We start from the raw sequence: 14,185 nt of genomic DNA on the forward strand, positions 1-14,185 counted from the left end.
GCCAATCAGGGAGCACTGTGCAACTAATTGTCTAGCTGCTCTTGCTGATGTCATCAATCTATGACAAGGGGCACCTCGCTATCCAGAAAAGGTGCACTTGCATGGAGCTGATTGAGACAGCACTCTGCCACCTCCTGGTTTCTTTTAAAGATGGCAATTCATTTCCCCTTCCTCAATCGCCCTGCAGTGTTGGCCAGTGGTTCATACTAGCAAGCCACTTCACTGGCTGCTTTTGGGGATGATAAAACTGAACAAACTTCAATGATGTGGGAAAGCAGTCTACAAAGACTTATGCATCACTAACAGTAGACTGAATTTGGAGCCCGGGTTGCAATGGCGTGAACTAATTGCATCAAACGTGGCCCAGTGCTTACGCTTTGATACAAAGAAAAAGATTCTGTGGTCAGCTGGAAGAAATATGCAACAAAACAAGCAAGCAAGCAAGCAAAAACAGGAATAAAAACTCCCTATGCTTGGTGACTAGCAAAAATAGAATTCTGCAAATTGACATAAAAGAAGCAGGAAAGAAAAACAATCAACGACAGAACATGCCGGGCACTGTGTTGTTTTTGGTTCTTTTTTCATTGTAGCCCTTGCAGAAACAATAAACATTTCATTCAGAACTGCAGTAGGTCCCTGGAGTACCAACTAAAATGAACAAAGAAGGCTAAGGCAAAACATTTGCTTTCGTTTTGTCTTGAGTCTGAGTAAATATAACAGCTGGGAAAGACTCAAAGAATAGTGCCATGCCAGGGACAAACAGCAAGTTTTTGCTCTTCCTGCCGTGGCAACTTAGGACTGCAACACATTCTCCTGAGAGATAAAGCAATTCTCCAACATCTACACAAGGTGCTTTGCACAGAGTCAGATCTGTGGTCTATCTAGCTCAGTATTGTCAACACTGACTGACAGCAGCTCTCCAGGGTTTCAGGCCGGTGTCTTTGCTCAGCTCTACCTGGAGACACCAAGTGCTGAATCTAGGACTTCTGAATGCAATGCATGTGCTCTGCAGCTGACCTAGGCCCTTCCACAAAAATCTCTCTTCCCAATCTCTAACAAATATGAATGCAACTTTTACAAATGAAACAAATACACATAGCACAGTCATATCAAAACTCTTTTCACTTGGAATTCCTCATACCTGAGGAAGGACCCCAATGTTTGCCAGCGTTGACCCATGTATTTGAGAAACTCATTCTTGCTTCAAGGGGAAATCTCTAAGCAGAATCTTAAAAAACAAACAAAAACAACCAACCAAACCCTAGCCTAACAGTTCAGCAGTGTAGACTATCTCCAATGTTTCCTGTTCAATCCCTGTTTATAGGCAGCCCCAGTGTTGGCGATGAATAGTACAGTTGCTTCCACTTGGTGAGATGGCAACACAATTGGACATGACCTGATCACATTCATAACACTAATTAAAAAGTCCTTGGCAAAGGCAATCAAAGCATGTAAAAAAGCACCAAGACACAAAGAAGATGTTCTTGAGCGCTACAGCCCTCTAATGGAGGAAAGAGTACCAACATTTCAAAATTCATCAGCTCATCACAAGCTGAGAGAGCTGCACTGGCTTCCAATTTGCTATCAAGCCAGGTTCAAAGCCCAAGAAAACTTGGGTCCAAATTACTTTGAGGACCAGCTGGTTCCTTATGCTCCATCTTGATCACTGAGATTCTCCGATGGGACACTTCTGGTTGTTCCTCGTAACCCCAAAGTCCAGCTGATCATCACTAGGGTCAAGCTTTTCGTGTGACAGGTCCTGTCCTGTGGAACTCCCTACCTGTAGAGGTTCAATGAGAACCATCTTTACTTTCTTTCGGATGTCTCTTGAAGACGTCCTTGTCTGGACAGGCCTTTGGACCATGAATTTTCTTTTTAACCCAGTCATAATTCAACAATGTTCTTATGGATATCTTTGCTGGTTTTGTTTTTGTATGTTGTGTTCCATCATATTTTCTCCTGTGTCCCTACCAAGCATGCCTATGATGGTGGCCGGGCCCAGAGAAGGGTCTCCTCTGAAGATCTCATAGAATCATAGAATTTTAGAGTTGGAAGGGACCTCAAGGGTCCAACTCTCTGCAATGGAGGAATAACCTGGGCAGGTTCGTATGAAGGAATAGAGTCTCTCAAATAGCTTGGACCCAAGAATTCTGTACTACATGGGGTTTTGGCCCCTTCGCAACGTGCAAGGAGCAAGACGTCCTGAGATGCACCCATTGCACATACAGTGGTACCTTGGGTTACAAACACCTCGGGTTACAAACACTTCGGGTTACAGACTCCGCTAACCCGGAAGTAGTACCTCAGGTTATGAACTTTACCTAAGGATGAGAACAGAAATAGTGTGCTGGTGGCATGGCGGCAGCAGGAGGCCCCATTAGCTAAAGTGGTATCTCAGGTTAAGAATGGTTTCAGGTTAAGAACGGACCTCCAGAACAAATGAAGATCATAACCAGAGGTACCACTGTACTGGAGATATGCCGGTGTCTGTATCACACCATTTAGATTACCAGACGAAAACATTCAACTCCACTTGCCATGACACAGTAGTATATCAAAATGGTCATGTCGTCCAGAGACACAATCATTGCCAACTCTCATCACAAGATAGATGTGGGGCTGATTGCCTCTTTGTTTACTGAAAACCGAGGATGGCAGAAGCAATGTTTTGCCATCCAAAACCTATTTCAGGCAGCAGGTGATGATCTCCAGCACAAATCAAGTTGTTGTCCCTGGGGGAGCAGGAATTCATACAGAAACTTCATTTCACTGCTATCAGGTATCTGTATGAATTAGTCATCTGGAACAACTTCTCTTGATTTATCATGCATGATTCTTTTAGCTGTAACACTTGGCGCTACAGCCAGGTCCTTCAGTCCCCCTCCACCCCCCGCCCTTTACAGAAAATTTTCAGATGAGAAATTGTAAGGCTGAGGTGTGTTTGCAGCTCAATTTCCTGGTTGCCATTAGACGTTCCCACCAAACTGCTGCAGTTTGAAGTAGGAGACCTCTGCTGCTTATTGGATTCCAGATCACTACCAAGGAAGGCAAGAGGGAAGTGGAAGGAGGAGGTTTTTATTTCCCATTCTTAGAAGAGAAGAGAATTGTGTATTTCATTTTTTGCATGGATGCTTTCCTCTCCCCCCCCCCCAATTCCTTCCTCAATGCCTGATGGGATTCTTTTTAGTTTCCTTCAAAGTTATTAATGAAAAGTCAGGAAGTTAGCCTGGTCAAATGTAATTTATGACTGGGCTTTACATCTGGAGAAAACAGTATGTCCAATTCGATTTGTACAAATGCCATGCACAGACCTCAGACGCCACATTATTCCCTCCTCTGCCTTCAGCTGAGCAGTGTAGGGTCACCCCCCCCCACCCAATCCAAAACAAGCATGCAAATAGTCAGGAGAATCTGGTGCTTGTTCTCCAAATGCAAAATATTATGTTGCCAATAGGCTACAGTAAGGGAAAAAGATAACTCCAAAAGCTCCAGAAATTTGACCTGCTGCAAGAGATTCTGAGACGGGAGGAGGGTTAAAAGAACACATTTTTAAAAATAGAACATCTAAATCAAAACCTTTACAGAGATGATAGATAGATGATAGATGATAGATAGATGATAGATATAGATATAGATAGATATAGATAGATAGATGATAGATAGATAGATGATAGATAGATAGATGATAATGATAGATGATAGATAGATAGATAGATAGATAGATAGATAGATAGATAGATAGATGATAGATAGATAGATGATTACAATTGATAAGCCAGGACAGAAGCAGCAAACACACCAAACGTTTAAAGTGCATAACTTGCCCTAAAGAATCCTGGGGGCTTATGCTACACAGAGTTGCAATTTCAAGCACCCATAGCAAACTACAGCTCCCAGGATTCTTTGGGGCAAGTCATGTGCTTTCATTGCAGCCATAGTTAAAATGTAACTGCCTGCTGGAATGAAGCACCTACAGGTCTATCTTTCTACCTGGATCAACACAACTGCACGTTTTTAGGGTCTCTCTATGGGTGTGAGGCCATTGGAGCTGTCAGGAGGAGCTGGGCATGCTGGAGCTAGTAATCTAAGCCACACTCTCAGTGGAAAAGCACACTCTGCTGGGGAGCCACTGCTTCTGGAGTGCCTCCTGCCTGTCTTCTTTTTCTGGCCTAATGGTAAGCAACTGGGTGAGTCATGTACCAGAGAAAATGTCTTTTAGCTATTAAGGTATGTTGGAGATGCCCTGCTTGTTTCCCCAGCCTTAGTTTCTCCTGGGTAAGTGGCAACATGAGGCAGGGATATCTTGGTGGTGGCCCCATGATTATGTGACATTCAGTTGCCCCATGTTGGTATCACTTAGGCATAAGGTAATAACTTTTCCATTTAACCAGGCATTTGGAACGCAACCAACCTTCTTTGATGACTCTGCTACTTTCCCTGTCTCTACTGCTTCTGTGTCGGTCCTGATTTCTTTTCTGGATCTGTTGTACTGTTAACAATTTTGTTAAAAGGACTGCTGTGTATGACATCAGGTGTGGGGCAGGTGAAGACCTAGCTCAGCCCAAAGGGAGTTGCTGTGATCAGCTGATTCACCTACCTGCAAAGGGCACATAGGATATAGCCTGGAAAAGAGAAGACTGAGAGGAGATATGATAGCCATCTTCAAATATCTAAAGGGCCAGCACATGGAAGATGGAGCAAGCTTGTTTCCTCCTGCCCAGGAGGGTAGGACCCATCTGCCATGGGTGGTTTAGCTAAGAGTCCAGCACTGGAGGGGGTTGCACTAGATGACCCCCTTCCAACTCTACAATTATGATTCATTAACTTTCTGCTCTAGAGAAGAAGTGCCCAGAGGTGGTGACTTCAAAGTGTTGCACACCTTGTCAAATAGAAAAGGCATGCATGCCTGCCTCTTTAAAATAAAAGGAACCGAGTCAATATGGGAGACATCAAGTGCAAATCTGCCTTGAGTTTCTGTAATACGCTGAGTAGCTGGACTTCTTAGTAAAAGAAAGAAAGGAAAGAATTTTTTTAAAATTTGAGACGCAGAGATTACTTATTAAATGATCCCAGTGGACTAGAACTCCAAACAGCTGTGCAAAAACTTTCCAGCAGCTCTTAACATATTGTTATCTGCATGACTTTTTCTGAAATGAAAGCCAGTGAAATTGCTGTCAAAAGAGCAGGCAGCACAATATAATAATCAAGGGCTTAGCTCTGGGTTTCTGGAGAAGGACTTCGAATTCTCAGTAAGCTTTCCTTGTACACCCATTTAATATAGCCAAAGACATTCTCAAGGCAACAATACTCTGTCTGACTACATTTTGCAGGTTTTAACCTCTGCAATAAGTCATCATGGCTTAGCTAGGCTTTTCCTCGATGTCTCAGGGGAGAGCCTTGACAGATCGAAGACCCTGGGCTTTTCAAGCAGATGCATCTTAATAAGGAAATACAATATTAGCTCCTCTTCTTGTCAGTCTTTGGACATGTTTATTGCTAAAAGGCGCAGTGTTTTGAAGATGTGTCTAAATATAAAAGATCCATGTTGACCTGATTGCTAGCCAAAGTGCAGACTGTAGAGAGACGGAGAAAAGAAAAGGGACAGATTTTTATTTATTATCTATTATGTTTCTATACCACTCTTCATGCGAGGATCACAAGGCAGTTTACAATATAAAAAACACAAAAATAGCAGCAATAATAATAACAACGTAGCAGCAATAATACTAATACTAATACTTATAATAATCGCTTCACAGTTTAAAAGACCATAGATTGCTTAATCAGCCAAAGTCCAGGGAGAAGAGGAATGCTTTTGCTGGTGCCTAAAGATATGTAATGAAGGCGCCAGGTGAGCCTTCCTTGGGAGAACATTGCACAAGCAGGGAGCCACCACAGGAAAGGCCCGTTCTAGTGGTGTCGCCCTCTGGACCTCTCACAGCGGCAGCTTCACGCTGCAGTAATCTAACCTAGAGGTTATTAGAGCACAGAAGTTAGGCTATCCCTGTCGAGATATGGCTGCAGCTAGACCCCAAGCCGAAGCTGATGTCAGGCACATCCTCTGCCACCAAACATAAGCAAATAAATAAATAAAAAATCTGGTTTTCAAATGGATCGTGTGATTGTGCTATGCCAAAAATGGCTGAAGTAACGCCAAAGGCACATTTGGGTCTGCCAGCTTGATTTAAAATGGCGGACAGCATCCAAACATCGATGAAGATACTCCTGAAACTTGGGAACTCTTGTGCCAAGTTTGTTAAAGAGATACCCCACATTTCCCTTCTCCAGTTTGTCCCTGTTGCATTTCTCCTTCCCATTTCACGGTGTCTTCTTTCCCCTTCCTTTCCGTACCTCTTTCAGTGTGAATAGCTTCCTCTTGGTGGGCAGACAGACGCCCAGCTTCACAGGAGAGCAGCTGCAGTCTCCAGCCAGCAAGCCTTGCTGCAAAGGAGGAGAGAGGCCGGTCAGCGGAAAGGGGAAGTGTTTTGGGGAGGGGGCGATGAAGTGGCGTCACACGAGCACTTGCCTGAATGGAAGATAGGAAAGGATGTGCATAGATGAAGGAACTGCCCCAGGGAGAAGGAAGAATTGTTATGGCAAGCAAGCAGGAAGGGGGCAGGGAGGGAGGTGCAGCAGCCAGATCTAAATCTGACACCCCTCCCAGAATGCTGCTTGAGCTGATTGCCTTGGAAAGGCTCACGGTAGTGCCAGCCCTAGGCTGTTCCCAGTGATGTATGGAACACACTCCTGCCCCTGACACATGGGAAATGCTTCAGAAACCTCAACTGCCTGTCCCTTACCTTGCAGCCAGATCTCATTTTGAGCCTCTGAGCTCTGAGCTACCAGATGTCCCCATTTCCCAGGGACAGTCCCCGGATTTGCGAATAAGTCCCCGTATAAATTCCATCCCCAGAATGTCCCCGGATTTCATCTAATATCCCCGGGAAACGCAGCAGCAGCAGCAGTCTCAGCAGTCTGGAGCAGTTGGCTCTGGCTGGCTTCAGGAGCTGCTCGGCTGTCCCCATATGATGGTGGTGCAGGGGCTCTAAGATGCAGCTTCCGGGCTGCCTCCACCTTCCTTGACCCCAGCAACTAAGCTGTGAAGGGAGGCTTCATGCTGCCTAGTGGAGCAGTCTCCCAACTCCTACTTGCATGCAAGCAGGAGCGGGGCAGCGATCTCTCCCTTCCCAGCTGAGGGATCCCCGCCCCCTCCTGCTTACACGCAAGTAGGAATGGGATTGGGGATGCTTCGATGGCCTCACCGCTGCTGCTCTCGGCCCTCCTTCTCCGCCTTCCGTGCCTGACCCACTGCGCACCGCTCCCCACCACCGCCACTGAAGAACCAACAACTCAGGGGCTGCCCAGGCTCATGGAGAAAGGAGATAGAAGCCTCAGAGGAAGGGGAAACGTGGCGGTTGAGGTCAAGGTGGCAGCTGCCCCCTGCCACTACCATCACTGCAGCATCAAAGTTCCGAACGTGTAGTATTTATTTATTTATTTATTTATTTATTTATTTATTTATTTAAAGTGTCCCCGGATTCATTGAAAAAAAATCTGGTAACCTTACTCTGAGCTGTCAGTCATGTATGGTTTTGCACAAATCTTAGAAAGCAATGCTGTACAGCTGGGCAATAATAACCGATTAATTGAAACACCATAAGCAGACCAAGCTCTTTCATCCAATAAATCTACGTTGGAACAACTATTTCAGAGCAGAAGCTATTCTCTGCTTTCACAAGGGTGCGGGGGGATGTAAGGTTAGACTGAGATCATCCCAGACTTCAAAGAGTCCTTATTGATTGTTTGCAATAAGAACCAAAAGGATTTAAAAGCATGCTTGGAGCAAGACCTTTGCTTGTATATAGTAATGGCACAAAGACACTTTGACAGGGAACTAGAAAGCAAAAAAAATAGATTCATGATGTTCATGAACGAAAGCCTGCGAGATGTGATATTCTGCATCAGTGATCCCAGACAGGCAACTGTTTTGGGTAGTATTTCTTTTTGCCATCCAGTGTGATTGCTGTGGGATTGCTACATGGTTTTATTCTAGTCCGCTGAATCTGAGGAGACATCATTTTGACAAAGATGCTTTGAGAGAGCAAAAGAATACAAGGTGGAAATAAGAGTGAGTTCTGGAATGGCTTTGAAGGCCCTTTTAACAGGGCTGCTTCCAAGCGGCTGCTTGAAATTTTGCCAACTTTTGAGAATGTGGCATCTTTTCCCCCCAAATTTTGCAATTGTGAATACGGACAGCGAGATGAATAATGTGGTTTTTGGAGATGGATGGACAGCAACGGAACAGAAACCATGCTGCATGCAACACATACAGAGCAGAACAGAAAATGAGGGCTTCTGACATCCCTATCAGGACCCAGACCACAGCCACGTCCTCATTTAAAGCATTATTATATCACTTTAACTGTCATGGCTTCCCCACCAGAATCCTGGGAAATGCAGTTCATTAAGGGTGCTGGGAACTGTAGCTCTGTGAGCGGTCTCTGAGCATCTCTTGGTACTTTTAACGAACTACAGTTCCCAGGATTCTTGGGGGGAAGCCACCACTATGGCGAATGCCCTAAATGTAGGGTGTCAATGTGACTGAAGATTCTGCTTTCATCCTTCCAAGTTTTACTTGGAAGAACCAGACAGTGACACCAGGACAACAACTGGCCCCCAAGAACAGCACTTTGGAGGGGAGAGTCAAGATGGCTCCAAATACAAGAAACACACCTGCAATTCTCATCCCTCAATGGAAAGTTGTGAGTGAACATATCAGACGACACAGCGATCCTCCAAACACCTCTTGTTTATTCACAGGTCGGAACAGAACTGAACTGAAGGGTTCAGCCAGCCTGCTTATATAGAGATCCAATGCAACGTAACTGTAACAACTTTCTGTAACTATCCAATCACTGAACGTTACTTTCGATCCCTTATTTGCATATGTGGACCTGAACTATCTACAGTATCCCCCTGCTGGCCCAGGGTAAGAACTTCAGAACATAACACCAACAGCTCACTCAGTTTGGAATCAGGCTTTCACAATACATTTCTGAATTGTCCAATTAAAAACATGTTCTTTATGACATGGACATTTTGTTTAATGCATTCTCAAGCTACTTTTCCTTGACCTCCCCCCCCCCTCAGTCCTGGTCTACTGTGTCTGCAAATACTGAATATTTTTGCTATCCTGCGCCAACAGATCCACATGTCCACGATGTACAAAACTACAAGTGGGTTGTTTCTTTGAATACAAGGGCATGCTTGCTTCACCAGCTGCAACTTTCCCTGTGGCTCATAATTACGATCCCATCAGAATCCTGTTGTGCATTGTTAACGTCTGCAAAGCTGCCTGCTTCCCTGCAGCCCTTTGCTCTTCCTGTCACGCTTTATTAATTAGAAGTGATTTTTTAATTACTCAGGAGTTATGAGCACATCTGGGTGATCTACATGTCTTTTCTCAAGGTAAGCAACACTGCTGCATACACAACGCATTCCCCAGGAATCAAACTATAGTCTTTTAAAATCTTTTTTTTTAAAAAAAAGCTTTTTATTTTAAAAACTAAAACAAATGATGGGTGCGAAAACGATCACAATCTCACTACAAAACAAATATGGTTGCAAAACAAATATGGTTGCCTCTGATCTTGAAGAGTGATATTCCAGTACTTAATAGATAAGATCAGTGTCTGCCAATCTTTTAACAAGGGCTGAGGAACTTTTGAACCTCCAGATGTTGTTTGACTACAACTCCCATAATTTCCAACAAATGGCCATACTGACTAGGGTCAATAGAAGGTAGCATCTAGCAACATCTGGAGAACCATAAGTTCCTCATCTCTGGTACAACATGCCAATTGTCATCCAGAGAGTCTGCTTAAAATGTCACAGTGCAAAGCACTCTCCTGTGGCTGAGGTATCATGAGTATTCCTCAGGGACATCTTCATTCCTAGGGAATGTCATAGAAATCTGACAGAAACCCAAATGGGAGTGGATAGAGCCCAGTGTTCACTGGTTTGCCCCATGTCTGGAACTCAATCCAGTGAATGTGATGGGTATTCACTGCTGCTGCTTTCGGCCTGCAAATGCTATGAAACTGATAATATTTCCCCAATTTGCATTGTGTTTTCTTTGCCATGAAAGGAATCAGATGGAATAACATAATAGCAATGTAATTTACGTTAATTCCATAATTTTGCTACAGCAGATAGACAAATTATGTACTAGTTTGGGCAGAAGACAAACAGAAGCAGAATGGGCGAATACAGGACAAGAATGAACGTAGTTATGATGCATAAAAAGCAACCAAGAAAAATGCTCTTTTTTAAAAATATTTTTTTTCTTAACATCAAAAGCAGACAAAAAACGGAAAAAAGAAAAATGCACATTAACAACAAAATAATGTAAATACAACATGGAGCTGTTGATGATGGAGTCTAAAAGGCCAAAAAACCTGGGAGTAAATGAACTGGGGAAAATTATAAATGGGGTATAAAAACATAACTTGCATTATACAATGAAGGAAATGGGGGAGTGGGGAGAGAAGTTTAGGGAAATTTTTAATGTTTGAAGTTTTATTCTGTTTTTAGTGTTCTGTTTTATTATTATTATTAATAATAATAATAATAATAATAATAAAGGCCTGGCCTGTTTACAAATGCTGCCATGTAAGACCATATGCTCTTAATTCACTCAGCGGGTCGATTACTCTCTCTCTCAATCTCTTAGTCTACCACAACTCAAAAAGCTGCTCTTCATCAAATTACAAATTACAGTTTGATGAAAATAGAGACATCCTAAGGATATTCCATAATCAAATCAGAAACTGGGCGGCTTCTGTTCCTGGAAAATAAGGACACTCGAAGGGTGTGCCCCCTTGGGCAGCTGCTGGGACCCAAAACTAGTGACACTTGCCCCCCACCACCGCCAGTTAGGGAGGGTTGCCAAAAGTCCGGAATTTCCCGGACATATCCGGAATACTGCAGCCACAAGCAGTGTCCGGGTGAAAATCACAAAAATGTCCAGGAAAATCCATATGTATGGCAGCCCATGGCAGCAGTTAGGAGGAACATCATTTAAATTCCCCACATGCGAGCCTTCCATATCTGGATAGAACCATCCGAATGTTTGTTATCCTCAGTAGCATAGCTCATAGCTCCAAAGATTTTCATGCTGAGCCATACAGGAATGCCGCAAGTTAGATTTCCTCTGGGACATTAAATATGCCAGTCAGAAGTTAAACTGAGCTTTTCAAACATTTCCTGGCTTACTCAAACCCTTCATGATTTTTGCTCTAGCTCTTTAAATCATAAACCTCTCCCCCTTCATTTTCCACCTGGTTTGTCCTTTCCTGCACAGTGTCCCACTTGAATTACATAAATTATGATTGGTAAACTGTTCCCGAAGCCAAAATCTCACCATTTATCAAGCATTATGTGTCCTCGTTTTGTGAATCCAGCTAATTAATTCTGCTACTCAAGTTTCTCAGGGTTTTATGTGCCTTTGCCCTCTGTTTAAATATTTTCACTGGATACGATAGGCAGAAATTAATTTGGGTTTGTAGACCTGGAAGGCAAAAATGGTCTAATCTTGCCGCACTCCTGCTGGCCTCATAATTGCTATTTTTTAAGTGTAATTATATTTTATCCTCCTTCATCTTAATATCAGTATTATTTTAAGCTGTTTTGTAAGCACAGCGAGTTTGCCTTGGGTGATGAGCCTGCTCAAAACCTGCTCCGTGCTTCAGATAAGAAGAGTAAAGCTTTTGCCAGCTTAAAAACAAAGCTCAGCCTGACTTAAATGTCACCTTCAGATGTTAGAAAGGTAGCAGATTATGAAGATAATGAAAAGCTGCAGCCTGTTGCTATGTTACGAGTCACTCAGAACTGACATGTCAGGACAAACAGCAATGAAATGAATTCTTACTTAATGACCCTCCCAGGGCCTCGCGCTTAATATTTAGAGGTGTGTCAAATAAAGAAATAATTAGTTGAGGTTTCTTAGAGTATGTAGCTGTAAAAATTTACACCCTCAAAGATTTTCAGTATTTCCTGAAGAAATGTTCAGATTCAGCCAGTTCTGACAGGCTTTGCCAGTCTGGAACTCTCCAAATGCTTTGGATCACAACTCCCAGAAGCCCCGGCCGCCGCCATGATGAATCATCAAGATGACACTTAGCAAAGGTTTACAGTGACGCCACAGCACTTTTCTGATGGCTTCACCACTTTACTTGGCAAGAACAATACTCAGCTTCTGGTTCTATTACTGATGTGGAGATTTCATATTATGGTTAATTTTCACCTGTGACTCAGAGTGTGCTCGCAAACAGTTTGGATCAAATGCGTATGTACTATACATTGCCCAAATCCAGCTCATCATATTTTTTCGTCTGGTAAATTTCCTAGCAATTTTCCTGAGGAAGCAAACATGTTTCTGTACAATTCTGCTTGTATAACAACAACAACAACATATTATTTATACCCCGCTCATCTGGCTGGGTTTCCCCAGCCACTCTGGGTGGCTTCCAGCAAAATATTAAAATACAATAATTCATCAAATATTAAAAGCCTCCCTAAACAGGGCTGCCTTCAGATGTCTTAGAAGAAGTCAGATAGTTGTATGACTGGACAAGAGACATTAGAGTGCTGTTTGGTGTAATAAGCTCTCTTTTTTCAATGTTTTATTATTATTGTTAAAGTTTTATTGGTTTACAAAGGTGTGCACAATGTCTCTTTTTTCAAGTTACATTTTCCATAGGTCAGTTTCATTTGTTGAGACATTAGGTTACATTAGGAAGAAAGGGGGGGCGGAGAGAAGGAGGGGAGAAAGGTGAGTGGGGGTGGGGTCGGGAGGCGATGTTTCTAATTTGCTTAATGTATGTGTGGGGTTTTGTGTCAGGCCCTGGGTCAGCATCTGGAAACCCTGGAATCTCCCACCACTCAGAGATTGGGGTGACGTGCATCAGTATAAAACCCATACATTGGGTATTAGGAAGTTATTCTGACCCCTGGCCTGCAGCTTTGAATGGAAAGACTATATCAGTCATTGCAGCACAATTCTATACATCTCTACTCAGAAAGAATTCCTAATATATTCAGTGAAGGTAACTTCCAGGTTAAATGGGTATAGGCCTGCAGGTTGAAATCCTCTGCTAACTCACCTGCAGCTATAAAAAGGCATAGGATTATAGCATTGTTGTTGTTGTTTTTTCAAAAAACATATTCTGAAGAGCCAGGCAGGTAGGAGCTAGCTGAAGACAGACATGTAACATATAAATTCTTCAAGATACAGTATATTGAAATAAATCAAGTACAGTCATACCTTGGTTTTTGAACAGCTTAGTTCTCAATTGTTTTGGCTCCCGAATGCCGCAAACCCGGAAGTGACTGTTCCAGTTTGTGAACTGTTTTTGGAAGCTGAACATCCGACGGGGCTTCCACGGCTTCCGATTGGCCTCAGGAGCTTCCTGCAGCCAATCAGAAGCCGCACTTTGGTTTTCAAACATTTTAGAAGTCAAACAGACTTCCGGAATGGTTTCCATTTGACTTCCAAGGTACGACTGTACCATCATCTTTGAAAATACATATCATTTTGGAAAATAGGCTTTGAAGCTAAAATCTGTACTTTTAAAATTATTATTCTTAACAAAATAATTATACCAAACTCTAACTAGCAACTACTGTGTTGTCTATTGTGTATAAATACATGGAATGGACTAATTGCTTCTCCCTATCTGCCCTGTGCAACCTTGTCTCAAGCAACCTTGAGAGAGCAGGTGCCTTTTTGTTAAAGAGAAAAAGCTTATTATTTAAGATTTATGTCATAAGAGTGGATGCCAAATGCTCTTACACAAGGTCATTCAGAGACCCTTTGTTATTCCACACGTGAAAGTGTTAACTGTGCTTCATTAGGAAGGGTTTTCTCTCTCTTTTATTTGGGTTTATTTCCTCTTTGCTTTGCAGCAATTAAGTATTGCCTGTCCGACCTGTGCAGAGAGATTTGTCACCCTGAGAACTATTGTGATGGGTTGGCAGGCCATATATAACTTAACAAATAAAATAATAAAACGAAACAGCCAGTAAGAGAGACAAGGCGAGCTACTAAAATTAAATCATAAATCACACCGAGTAGAATTTAGTAGGATGCAACCCAGAGTCGACCTGTTGAAATTAGCAGGCATAA

This window comes from Podarcis gaigeae (genome assembly GCF_964106915.1).
Source record: "Podarcis gaigeae genome assembly, chromosome: 10".
In the NCBI taxonomy this organism is placed as follows: Eukaryota; Metazoa; Chordata; class Lepidosauria; order Squamata; family Lacertidae; genus Podarcis; species Podarcis gaigeae.